The sequence below is a fragment of the Anolis carolinensis genome, chromosome 1 (assembly GCF_035594765.1).
Source record: "Anolis carolinensis isolate JA03-04 chromosome 1, rAnoCar3.1.pri, whole genome shotgun sequence".
Taxonomy (NCBI): Eukaryota; Metazoa; Chordata; class Lepidosauria; order Squamata; family Dactyloidae; genus Anolis; species Anolis carolinensis.
Window position 1 is genome coordinate 363,399,765 of NC_085841.1, and position 13,558 is coordinate 363,413,322.

Sequence of the window (13,558 nt, forward strand, 5' to 3'; positions counted from 1 at the left end):
TAAGAGCACAAATTACATCTTGGGAGGGGGAAGTAATTACTGCCAAGAATCAGAAGAAGAATGAAAGAAAACAAGGAGTGGAGAGATAAATCCTCGTTGACAAAAATTATATAGAGCTGGCATGGGCAATCTTTGGCCCTCCAGGTGTTTTGGATTTCAACTCCCACAATTTCTAACAGCCTATAGGTTGTTAGGAATTGTGTAAGTTGAGTCCAAAACACTTGGGAGGGCCAAAGTTTGCCTATGCCTGTTATAAAGTCAGGATAAAATCCATCTGCTGAAGTCTGTTCTGGACAGTTGGGGAAGGCAAGGGAGGTTGGGAGAAGCCCACTGCACAAGCAGAAGGAGATGCACACCACTGAGGACTCAACTGCAAACAGCTCTCTTTTTTTGATTCACTGCTTGTGATGTTAAAATAGTAATAATAAAGTAGAGCTGAAGGTGTCAGACACAGAGTCTATCTGTTATGGAAATAAGTTCACTTTGAAATAGTAAAGCCTCATTTAAGAAAACAGAAGCAAGTTACCATATCCCGGTCATTGTCAGAACTGCCAAGTATCATATATTTATAAGTAGTACAAGTGAAATATTTTGTATGCTATTCCCCTATCAGTCAAAATGCAGTATTTGTTCATTTATTGCATTTCTATACTGCTTTTCTCACCCCTGCAGGGGACTCAAAGTGGTTTACAATGTAATAAATGGCAAAATTCAATGGCACACATATATACAAAAATAAACCATATATCTGAAATAACATATAGCTGTGAATTAAAACCATTAAAACTATAAAACATCAAACATAGACATTCTACATTATATTTTCATAGTCTTTTCCCCTCACTGGCCAAGTAATCAAAACAACTCATCTTCACTCTCTCAGGTAATAATAATAATAATAATAATAATAATAATAATAATAATAATAATGATCTGCCAACTGCAAATTACGATCTGCCAACTGCAAAAGGCCACCCTACTGGGATCTGCACACATCATCCGAAAATACATCACACAGTCCTAGACACTTGGGAAGTGTTCGATTTGTGATTTTGTGAAACAAAATCCAGCATATCTATCTTGTTTGCTGTGTCATACAATACTACTACTACTATTACTACTACTACTAATAATAATAATAATAATACTTTATTTCTTACCCGCCTCTTCTCTATGGCTCGAGGCGGGTTACAACACAACTAAAAACATAAAATCATTATGTAAAATACATATATTAAAAAGTATTTCTACAAAGCACATATATTAGAATACACCGAACAATGATTAAGATATAGTGGACACAAGACACAAATTTAAAATTCATAATTGTATGGGAGAAGGCCATCCTGTAGGGAACCTGGACCCAAACCATGAGGAAACTTGAGTTACTTTGTTCTCATAACAAGGTCTATAACTGCACCTGAATAAGACAGACCCAAATGCCTACCTAATGGGTTTTGACCATATCAGCTTGCTACTAAGCAATTTTTCTATAAAGCAGCGTCAAAGATTACCCGTCTTCTCTATTACATATATGAGCATTAAAACATACAGCATCTAATACATGATGACAATATAATGTAATATAAGCATATAACTGGATGGCTGACATATATTCTAGTACCATGTAATATAGAAGCCATAGTGGATATGCACAGTAGCCATATGTAGTTGTACACAACAGGGTATATGGTAAGATAAAAAGGGCTGAGGATAAGATCCCGACACAGGGTATCCATATTAATACGAAATACACTCTTAAGTTGAAATGGGGCAGAGGCAGAATTTATCTGGGGGTGGCAGAGCTGAAAGAACCACAGGGAAAATGTAGGACGTAGCGGAATGAACCACTACACCATGAAAGCCTTTAACCTTTATGGGTGGCGTTCCCCACCTCCTCGACTCCACACCTCAACTGATACTGTTATCATATCTACCCGGTATTTGCATGCTTCCATTGAACAGTATACAAATACTATAAAGAAACAAGTGTGCCGTAGAAGCTGTGTGCCACTCTAGCTTTCTCAGCCTTCCGTGTGTCACCACGCTTTGTTTTTGCTTATCTAAATTCACATCAGAAGGGATTTGAAACGAAAATCCAAAATTCCATTGGCAGTGAAAGAGGAATGAGAAGAAGAGCTGCCTGGCTTTCTTCTTAATCTTTGTTTTTAAGGAAGTGCCAGATACCTGCCAGAGGCACAAATTAATTTGGAATGCATCCACCTGGAACAGCTTCCTTGAGCTCTGTTTTAAGGCATTTCTCTCTCCTCCAGTCCCTCTCCGCATATCCATTGCTTCAGAGAGACTGCTTCCTGAACCACTGCAGCCAGAACCCTTTTGAGATATTAAATCTTTCATTCTGTGTTTGCTCCTATGGGAAGACCTCAGACTTCCACTTCATCCTCATACTAATAGCCTTTTTCCTCATAAAACACTCTTCTCTGATATGTAAAGTAGGGTGTGTACCATGGCTAATAACAAGAGATAACAGTTTAATAAAAAATATCATATGTTGTATGAAACCTTGTTTTGCCCTGGGAATGTGAAAATGGCATTTACATATTTCCCCATTAGTATATAAATATTAATGAACACTACTTAATTTCACTATCCTCCTTTGAACATCAAGTATTAAAGTAAAGGTTTTCTCCTGATATTAAGTCTAGTTGTATCCAACTGGGGGTTGGTGCTCATCTCCATTTCTGAGCAAAAGAGCCGGCGTTGTCCGTAGACACCTTCTAGGTCATGTGGTCGACATGACTGCTGGAGCAGTACTTATTGATCTACTCCCATTTACATGTTTTCAAACTGCTAGGTTGGCAGAAGCTGAGGCTAACAGTGGGAGCTCACCCCGCTCCCTGGATTCGAATCACTGACCTTTCGGTCAGCAAGTTCAGCAGCTCAGTGGTAAAACCCGCTGCGCCATAGGGGGCTCCTGAACATCAAATAGTCACAGAAAAAAAAGAATATTCCAGTAATTAATTCTGCTTCTCTTTTCTTAATCAAGGACTTGAATGGGAAACTTCCAATGAATATCAAGTACTAATACCCTCTATTCCAGAGGAAGGAACTGGCAAAACCATCTCTGAAGTTTGCTTGCCTAAGAAAAGCCCAATTAAATTCATTCACACACAGACACACAATATTGCCAAACACCCACAAGACTGGCAAACTATTATTACTTTATTAGTAAGCCTCACTCTGGAAACCAGATTGAAATGATATTTAGGGAAACATTCCCATGGAATCATGACTTCTGCAGAACTAATTAAAGTTAGTTGTTTTCCTCTATCTCACAAAAAAGATATATTTCCCATCAATTTGATTTTTATACCATTGTAAAAAAATAAAAATAAAAGAGGATATTCCACTGCACTGAGGATATCGGGTGAGCAAATCCGGTCTCTTTCTTTGGCAGGGGACTAAATGCAGAGTACAAACTGGTCTTTTAGCAAAGGCGCGTAATTGGCAAATGCATACCCAAGGATGAAGGAGAAATCACTGCCGTGTATATATCTGCATCTCCTTGTATGGTTGTCTTGTTCCTTCCAGTTTGTGGAGATGGATATAACATAACAGTTGCAGTAGCAGCAAGCTTCCATTCCATGCTCAGAAAGCCCCTGCCCTCCTCAAATCACATGAATCACAAATATCTTTTATGTGGGGAGCATCAGAAAAATAAAGGTCCAGACCAGTTATTATAAACACGGGAAAGACACACAGACAAAAAGCTCCTGAGGATGTTAAGTGATTCTTAAGGATGCTCAGTATTGAATTAAGCTCCTTTTCACTCCTTTGAACATAGGAGTATTTGGAGATGATTTTTGAAAATGTCAAAACATTTGACTCCTGGAGGGTCTCTAGAAATAATCCTTGGGCTGCATTTTGCCTATCCCCAAAGGAACCATTGTCACTGTTGGAAAGACTGATTTGTTAGCTAAGTGTTTCAATGGGGTAAGCATCAACTGAGAAAAGAAATTTATCTTCTCTTCAGCAAGGCTTCCCTCTCCAAAGGTAGATGCTTGGATCACGTATAATTAACTGATGTGAAGAAACTGCAATAGGCCGAGCCAATTTACTATTACAGTAGGGTCTCACTAATCCAAGCCTCGCTTATCCAAGCCTCTGGATAATCCAAGCCATTTTTGTAGTCAATGTTTTCAATATATCATGATATTTTGGTGCTAAATTCGTAAATACAGTAATTACAACATAACATTACTGCGTATTGAACTACTTTTTCTGTCAAATTTGTTGTATAACATGAAGTTTTGGTGCTTAATTTGTAAAATCATAACCTAATTTGATGTTTAATAGGCTTTTCCTTAATCCCTCCTTATTATCCAAGTTATTCGCTTATCCAAGCTTCTGCCGGCCCGTTTAGCTTGGATAAGTGAGACTCTACTGTATTAGGAAAACTACATCAATAGGCTGAAGAAACCTGGTTTCATCAACTAAGGTAAATCTCACTTTCAGGGCTCTTTGCTTGATTACATACTGGATGCATTATTTCAACCATGATAATGAGCCAAGGTTGTAAAGACCTATCAACTTTCCAAGCCAAGAGAGGTTTTTCTTTTTTCTTCTTCTACATTATCTTCTGCAATGTCATACCAGCATTTTCTTACACAACGAATTTCACCTAAGATAACCCTAATAAGAGCACAGGGCATGTTTTGCAAAAGGAGGAGGTGAACGCAATCCACGAGTCTGCGGTTTCACTATCGTCAGATAATCTTGTTCTTTCAATGATTTCATTCAACCCTGAATGCCCTTCTTAATGGGTTTTAGGTGGTGTGAAACTTAATGTCCAGTTTGAATCATGTAAAACTCCTAAGTGTGATTCCTTCTTGCAGAAATAGGACTGAACCTTATGGTTTACTCTGAGAAAGGACACGTAGAGATTCATATATATGTGTGTGTGTTTACACTTTGACTAATGACCCCATAAACTTCATAGGTTTTTCATATATGTCACTGAAAAACCATCAGGAGATAGCTATTATGAGCTTGTCTTCGACTTTAAGAGCTTAAACTCATGAGAGAAATACATTAAAAATACTAAAACACCCCCACCATAATGGATGTCTAAGTATACATTTTTAAAAGGAGCAGCCAAACATCCTGTGGCATTCTGCATTCTAACTCATTTATTATTATTAGAGCCTGATTTATCAACAAGTATTTTAATCTAGTAATGATTTCCTTGGGCCAAATCCCCCAAAAAGAAAGATTGCCACATATACAGTGGTGGCCACAGGCTCCCAGAATGTTCTGACAAATATTTTTTTATTATTCAAACTTATATGCCACCACTCCCCTAGAGTTCGGGGCGGCTAACAAGAACAGGCTAAAATCTAACAATTTAACACGCGAGTTAAAGTGGAATCTGTGCAAAGTGGAGCTGTGGCCCAGAATATCAGGATGAGTAATGTGTGGCATTTCGGACTCTAGGCTCTCCTTAGCCTAAGCCAGCCAGACAAATGCAAAGGAATGATTTCCTTTGTGTTGGCTTTTCCATTGGCTTTTAAAATGTCTTTTTTGAGAGTGATGTATCTGCTTTGTCTGTCACTCATTGCCCTGAACATGGGGCTAGTAAACTGAAGCAGAGCAGTGTGTGAAGTCCATCATAGACTTACAAAAACAGTCACAGAAGTCACCCTCTTCAGTCATCAGGAGTCTAGAAGGATTACACTGGACAACATACATTTTGTTGCTTCAAATGTTAAACCTGTTTCTGAGTATATTTGACCAGCTGTTTCCTAAAACGGCACCAGCTTTTCCCTATCAGCTCTAGTGTTTCAGGTAGAGAACATATGGCATCTATCAGCTGCCATGTGCTTTTCCGTAGAAAACCATGATAACCATATCTATAAAACTAGAACTGATGCGGTCTACCCAGTGCAATTTTTTGAATCAGCGCCCCAAAAAAATCCAAGAACAGGTGTAAAAAATAATTTTTTTTGTCAGGGTGTGTTAAGAATTCTCAGAAGAGCACAACTGCTACCCAGCCCCTTTTCCTGAGACGGATAAATCTCAAAGACCCCTTTGTATTTACAGTCATCCCCCCACATTTGAGGTTTTGACTTTTTTTTGGATTTAATTAATCATGGATTTGATTAAAATGCTTTCTCTACAAATCTCTAAGTCCCCCGGTGTTACTTTATGGCCAATCTCCTCCAGTGATCCTGGGGAACCTAGAAGTTTATATAAAGAACACCTCTCAAAGAATCTCTAGATCCTCCAATTCAACTGTATGCTTATTTTCCAGTGAGAATTGACCACAGAGTTGTGCTGAAAGACCTATACATTTCTGGAGAAGTCTTCTAGCAAATTAAAAAAAAAAAGCAATTTTTTAATTTGTAGCTTTTTACATTCATGGGTTCCTGTCTTCCAAATGAGAAGATTGGCTATATACAATAGTCATTTCCTTGTAGAAATCTTTTCTCATTGGAAATCTTTTCTCGTTTGGGAAGTAACAGCTTAGCCAAACAACATATATTAGACAAATATAAAGATAGCATCCCATTCACATTCTTCACACATTCATTGCTATTGGAAAATAGATACTCTATACACTTCAATGTAAGGGAAGACATCCAGCAGAGGCATTCTTTGTTAGGGGAATTTCCTTTGAAGTTCTCAAATGTATTAAAGGCATATTTTTCTTTGCTGTTCCAGCACACTTATTTACCTCAAACATTTTCATTCTTCTTATGACATTTAAAGGGCACCTTCATGCATTATTGCACCCTGCTCTTCAAGCAAAAATAATCACGCTTTCACGTTTACAGGGCCTCCCAATTTAAGCATGAGTGATAATAAATAAAACGGTATGCACTGAAACAGGAAACATTTATTTGATTACTTTCTCTACACCAATTTCAGAAATTAAAAAGGAAGCATCCACCCCACCCCCAGGGTCAGAAACAACTGAGAGAAAGCCATGTCACGTGTTTATATCATGAATAACAGCACATTCTAGGAATTTAATATACCAAGTGGCTTCTAAGGAAATCTTAAGAACAGCACTGCAACATCCTTTGTGTCTCTATTTCCATGAGCAGAATAGGACACTAGAGACAACTACAGTACTGGATTTCAAAGCCTTTAGCTAAAACACTCCTCTGCAAAACCTTTCATAGCTGTGATCCCATATATCTGGACACACTTCTCATTATCTTGTCTCCTATCCCAATGTGAATTTTCTTTTCAGGCTCCACTCTAAGTTCTCCATTTCAGCACAGCTGTCCCAGAATACAGCCACTGTCCCACGGCTATGAAATGAACTTTTCCAATTTGGGGAATGAACTTTTAGTATGGAAGGTCCATCATTTTTTACTTTATTTTCTTTGTGTTTTTTTTTTGTATTTTTGCTTTGTGTCTGTTTGTTGGATTTGTTAAATTTGTATCGTTTTTCCACTGAAAACTTGGTCTGTTTTACTGTTAGAGTGGATGCCTAGGTCTTCTATACTGAAGAACAGTCCGTGTAATGAAAACTAGTGCATCACAATGGCTAATGAAGTGAATCAGGATACAAATTTGATAGTTTAGCTTGGTGAAGACATCCCAGGTCAGGAATGGGCAGAGCAGAGACAACAAGTAGTCCTTACCAGGGCTATAGCCAAGGGGGGGGGAGGGTGTAGTAGGGGTTCAATGCCCCCCTCCCCAATTTTTCAGGTTTTAAAAAAAACCTGGTTTACTCATGAATTTTAACTGGTTAATCAAATCCCCATGAGTGTCCACTGAAGTTTATCGATGGAGCCTGATTTCTAAATTATTTATTTATTTATTTGCAGTATTTATATTCCGCCCTTCTCACCCCGAAGGAGACTCAGGGAGGATTACATTGTACACATATAAGGCAAACATTCAATGCCATATAACATAGAACAGAGACAGAGACAGACGCAGAAGCAATTTAAACCTTATCCAGATTCCAGTTTCCTGAGGGTATGCTTGATTTCGGCCACAGGGGGAGCAGCTGCTTCATCATCCACTGCGACAGCACTTCCTCATTCCAATGGCGGCTGGATGATTTTTATGGTGTCGTAAATTAGCCTCCCCACATATAAGTGGTACCTAAATTTCCTACTTGATAGATGCAACTATCTTTCAGGTCACTTAGGTCAGCAACGAGCAGGGGCTATATTTTATTTTTAATTGTCTCACCCCGACACGGGCTGGCCTCGAACTCATGACCTCTTGGTCAGAGTAATTTATTGCAGCTGGCTGCTAACCAGCCTGCGCCACAGCCCGGACTCCGGGCGTTATGCAATTACTCTTCATGATTTGCTAAAAAAAAAAGTTTCAAACCCCCACCCCACTATTTTTTTCTGGCTATGGCCCTGATCCCTACATACATTTCTATGCCCTCCCCCACACTTCCCCCATCCCCAGACAAGGAAATTGTTTTTTCCCAAAACCAGAAGAGACAGTACAGGTATCAACATTGTTTGAAGCCTTGGCCCTTGAGCGCTCTTCTAGCTGGAGGTCAGCTGTGACCAGCAGTGCTGCAGAATTCGAAGAGGCACAAATGGAGAGCTCAAGGGAGAAACATGCCAAGAGGAAAGCACGGGACCATCTTCCACCTGGAAACCGATGTCTCCGCTGCAGGAGAATATGTAGATCAAGAATAGGTCTCCTCAGCCACCTACGGACCCACCCCAAAACCCCACAATTGGAGGACCATCATCCTCAATCTACGAGGGATCGCCTAAGTAAATAAGCAACTTTGTTTATTCTTTCCCCACAAAAATGGCCCTTGGAGAATTCTGGAGACACAACTATCTCATATTTCTTTTTTTCAGATTGGAGGATGCCTCCTAGTGCATCCTTGTTGGGGGCTGCATATGACCCACGTAGGGAGCTCACAGCAAAGCCAACATGTGAGCCGCAGAATTTCCATCTAAGCTCAGTTGACTGTCTCTGTTTTATATTCTCTGTATGGGAATAATATTAATGACCTAACGCGCAGAACTACTGTGCTTATCAAAGAGTATAGGTTCCCATATTTCTGCGAATAAATCCTTGTACCATGTTTGGATAGGGATAATGCATATGATGTACATGATGACACATGGTGGGTTATGGTTTGCAAGGGGCAGAGCACCTACATGGTTTGACAACTTCTGCTATGGATAAATAACCACTTTCACACAGACACCATGGGTTAAGAACTACTCCAAGAACCCAGTAGACAAACATTTGCATCTGGGAACCTACAAGCAAGACAGACATAATCCACAACAATGGATTGTGGTATGCATGCCGCTTCCAATATAAGGCATGATATACAGCTGCTATGATTAATTGCCACTGTCAAAGTCCAAGGACTTGTCTTAAATTCTTGTGGAAGCCATCCATATTAGTGGCCACTGTTACAGCATGTGGAAATGAATGCCATTGTAGTGTGCTCTGCATCCCCCCCTTTATTTCCCATCATCTCACTTCCTTCAATGACTCTAGGCTCTAATATTAAACTGAAAAAATTCCCCATCTACTTTCTCTATGACATGCATATTCCACAATATCCCTGAAGCTCCTTTTGTTCAGGCCTATATTTCCATTACTATGGTTTTTCATCTAACATACATTCATAACTGTCTTATTTATAGCTTACCGCCAGTCAGTAGCCCTTACTACAAGGAAGCCAGTGTTCATTTCTAGGGCAAGAAAGGTTTTCATTTTTATTAAAGTGACAGAATGAGGCTGCCAGGAATTGGGACAAAAGCCAAACTGGGCTTCTGAAAGGAGGCCAAAATAGGGGGAGGGGGTTGTTCTTTTATTGGCCTTTCAAAAAAGAAAAATGTAGACTCCTGCTACAGATATCAGAGGAGGCTGTGCTTATCTCTTTAAAATGAAAACACATGTTCTCATTTTCCTCAAAATAATATTTGTCCACATGTAGCAACCACCCTTATTATCATCACCTCTGTTTGCTCAAAGACTACTGAAAGATATTCCTTATATTAACTATATTTTGGTTGTTATATTGGAGTCCCAAAGCTAGTTAAATGAGCCAATCATTGTTGTGCTGTTTTGCTAGTCAACTGAAACATCAATGTGTATGGCTATGTCCCAGTAGCATTCTTTCCTGACGTTTTGCCTGCACTGGTGGGAAGTATCCTCAGAAGTTTGTTCAGCGGTCTTGAACAAACCTCTGAACACCCACCCCATATCTATTCCCTCAGCACTAAAACATTATTACAAATGTTGCTTGTATATTGTGTTTTTTTAAAGGATAAAAATTAAAATAGGATTTTCTTATCACATTCTAGGTAAAAGAATCACCAACTCAGGCTATAAATCCTGATTTGTAATACTTATGCATTTCCACATAACCTTCACAGCTCTGATAACCTCCTGAATATACCTCCAAGAACTACTATCCTGTAATGCTAGGAAACTCTCATGTTCAACTCCTTTTCACATGACAGGAGCCCTGTGGGAAGTTATCAGAGAGCATGTTTATAAGGCCATGAGAACATGACCTGAGCCTTGAACTGTATCTGTCTCCAACCTGTACACAATGGCAATGTAGCAGCAAAGGAGGATTGTGTTTCCTAGATCAGATGTAAGGCAACCTTGTGCTTTCTAGCTGTGTTCAAAGCATGGCTCCCATGAGGCCCAATCAGCCTAAAGAGGACCTTACTCTACCCTGACATTAAAAAGCTCCTGAGCATTACAACAGGACCATAGATTCACATACCTGCATCCAACACAGCATTTTTTCTGAAGGGATTTTCTCAGTCTTCCAGGTGATTCAATGGAATGATATCACCAGAAGTTACCACATTGGAGGGCCTAGCAAAATCCTACAGCAATTCTATAGAAACTTCCAGTGGAAGTATTTGTTTCAACATGATCCGCGACTGACCATCATTTCCAGTTTCCACAGTAAATTGAAGATAATATCGCTGAAGATAGGAGAGTTGTACTGAGTTTATCGGTTAGGAGACTGAGTTGTGAATCAGGAAAACCTCATTTTGAATCTCTCCTTTGGCACAAACTTGTGAACACAGCAGAGGAGCTGTCCCAGAAGGTCCTTTATTTTCTTATGCTTTTCCATGTGGCTTTTCCATGACGCTTGAGCGAATTATGCCATGCCATCTTCTGTTGGCAGTTAGGCTAGATTATACTCAGCAAACTATGGCAAGTCGTAAAATACCATCTATAGCTAGCTAAGGAAAGAGGGACACTCAAAAATAACCTTTCCAAGCTCTTGCAATGCAAACATGTTGGATCCTAATGCTGGAGAAATCCCAATGCTTGGATTCCGGTGAGAAGAGCTCTGTGTTCAGACAGTGCTCTCTGATGCATGAGAATAAAGATACAGAATGGGGGACGCCTGGCTTGACAGCAGTGTGTGCGAAAAAGACCTTGGAGTCCTCGTGGACAACAAGTTAAACATGAGCCAACAATGTGATGCGGCTGCTAAAAAAGCCAATGGGATTCTGGCCTGCATCAATAGGGGAATAGCGTCTAGATCCAGGGAAGTTATGCTCCCCCTCTATTCTGCCTTGGTCAGACCACACCTGGAATACTGTGTCCAATTTTGGGCACCACAGTTGAAGGGAGATGTTGACAAACTGGAAAGCGTCCAGAGGAGGGCGACTAAAATGATTAAGGGTCTGGAGAACAAGCCCTATGAGGAGCGGCTTAAAGAGCTGGGCATGTTTAGCCTGCAGAAGAGAAGGCTGAGAGGAGACATGATAGCCATGTACAAATACGTGAAGGGAAGTCATAGGGAAGAGGGAGCAAGCTTGTTTTCTGCTGCCCTGCAGACTAGGACACGGAACAATGGCTTCAAACTACAGGAAAGGAGATTCCACTTGAACATCAGGAAGAACTTCCTCACTGTGAGAGCTGTTCGACAGTGGAACTCTCTCCCCGGGGCCATGGTGGAGGCTCCTTCCTTGGAGGCTTTTAAGCAGAGGCTGGATGGCCATCTGTCGGGGGTGCTTTGAATGCGATTTCCTGCTTCTTAGCAGGGGGTTGGACTAGATGGCCCATGTGGTCTCTTCCAACTCTACTATTCTATGATTCTATGAAAGAAGCCACAATTGCTTCGTATTGTATGCTTTACTAAAACTCTTTATAACTACTCAATAAAACGAGAGGAATCAACTCCTCCGTTCCGGCTCCCACACATATGATTCATAAAGCTTTCCAAAAAGGTTCCCAAAACATGTTTTGAATAAAGAGATGGTCTTGGCATGTCTGCTGTTTAGTTTCTGTAGCTAAAGCAGAGACATTCCAGGGATTTAAAGACAACCAGATGGCAATGTATGCCACACTTTCCAATTACTACAGCAGCTGAATGCAAATACATACAGGTTGCATGCATGATTATGGGCTGCAGCAAAAAATAGGGTTCTGAAGATAGGTTTGCTCTTTCTAAAACCAACTGTACAAACATCTTTTGACCAGAAGGCTCTTGGACCAGCAAGTGAGAGAAATACCATCCCAGCAATAATGACTGCTCTGGGAAGAGAAAAGACTCTAAAAGGTTTGTGAGATTTGACTCAGAGAATAAAAACAGAGAAAGCACATTCGGCCAGGAGCAAGTTTTTAACTAAAGCTAGCATTCTCACATCATTCACTAACTGAAGAACTTGAATGAAAAGCTAACCCACTCCCTTTTGCTAAAGCTTGATTTCCTTATAATAATAATAATAATAATAATAATAATAATTATTCTTGTATCCCGCCCCATCTCCCCGTAGGGACTCGGGGCGGCTCACATGGGGCCTTGCCCAACATCACAATATAAAAACAAATCAAAACACATAAATTTACAACAATAAATCAACAATATCAGTAAAACCATCATAAAAACAATATGTCATTTTCATAGACATATTAGTTATACTGTAATGAAGTTTATAAATCTCTCAGGAAGTGTTTTAATTTTAAGACACAACTAAAGTCAGCCAATGTCAGGGCATTGAACTCCTGCAGAAGTGAAAACCCCAAAATACAATACAACAAAATACAATGTAATACACAAACATATCTCAGAAAATATCTTTTAGGACCTTCAGTATAATTCTATAGTGAATTAAACAGAGATTCCTTAGAAGTGTTCCCTCTATGAATCTCTAGGTCCTCCAGTCGAACTCTGCCTGATGGGAACTGGACTTCTTACTGCAACATCTCAGTGGACACAGATTTCCTGGTTACCCTGCATGGCAATGACTGGCATTAGAAGCAAAGGCAACCCAAGTTAGCCAAAGAAGAGAAGCAATTTCCACAAAGCTTTTGACCATAGATCTTCCCTCAGCCTCTACTAGTTATTTCCCTGGAGATAAAAGTGAATCTCCTCCATTTAAATATTCTTATAAGAAGTGGAATAGAATAAAGCAAACACAAAGCCTCTGGACTGACTAAGATGAACCACCTCCTTCAATCATTTAACGAGGCAGGCATGTTTCAGATGTTGATGCACATCACACAGCTGAGAAAATAATCTGCCAATCTGTACAATACTTTCATCACCATCTGCTAATATTTTCAAATGAGTCTGTTTTATTTTGACTCCAGACCTCATTTCATT

The 13,558-nt window shown here is 39.8% G+C and overlaps 1 protein-coding gene across 4 annotated transcripts in view; it reads right to left on the reverse strand.

The window, feature by feature from the left end:
* Nucleotides 1–13,558, reverse strand: part of fermt2 (FERM domain containing kindlin 2) — a 116,031-nt gene that overhangs the window by 45,316 nt on the left and 57,157 nt on the right. The window lies entirely within an intron of this gene.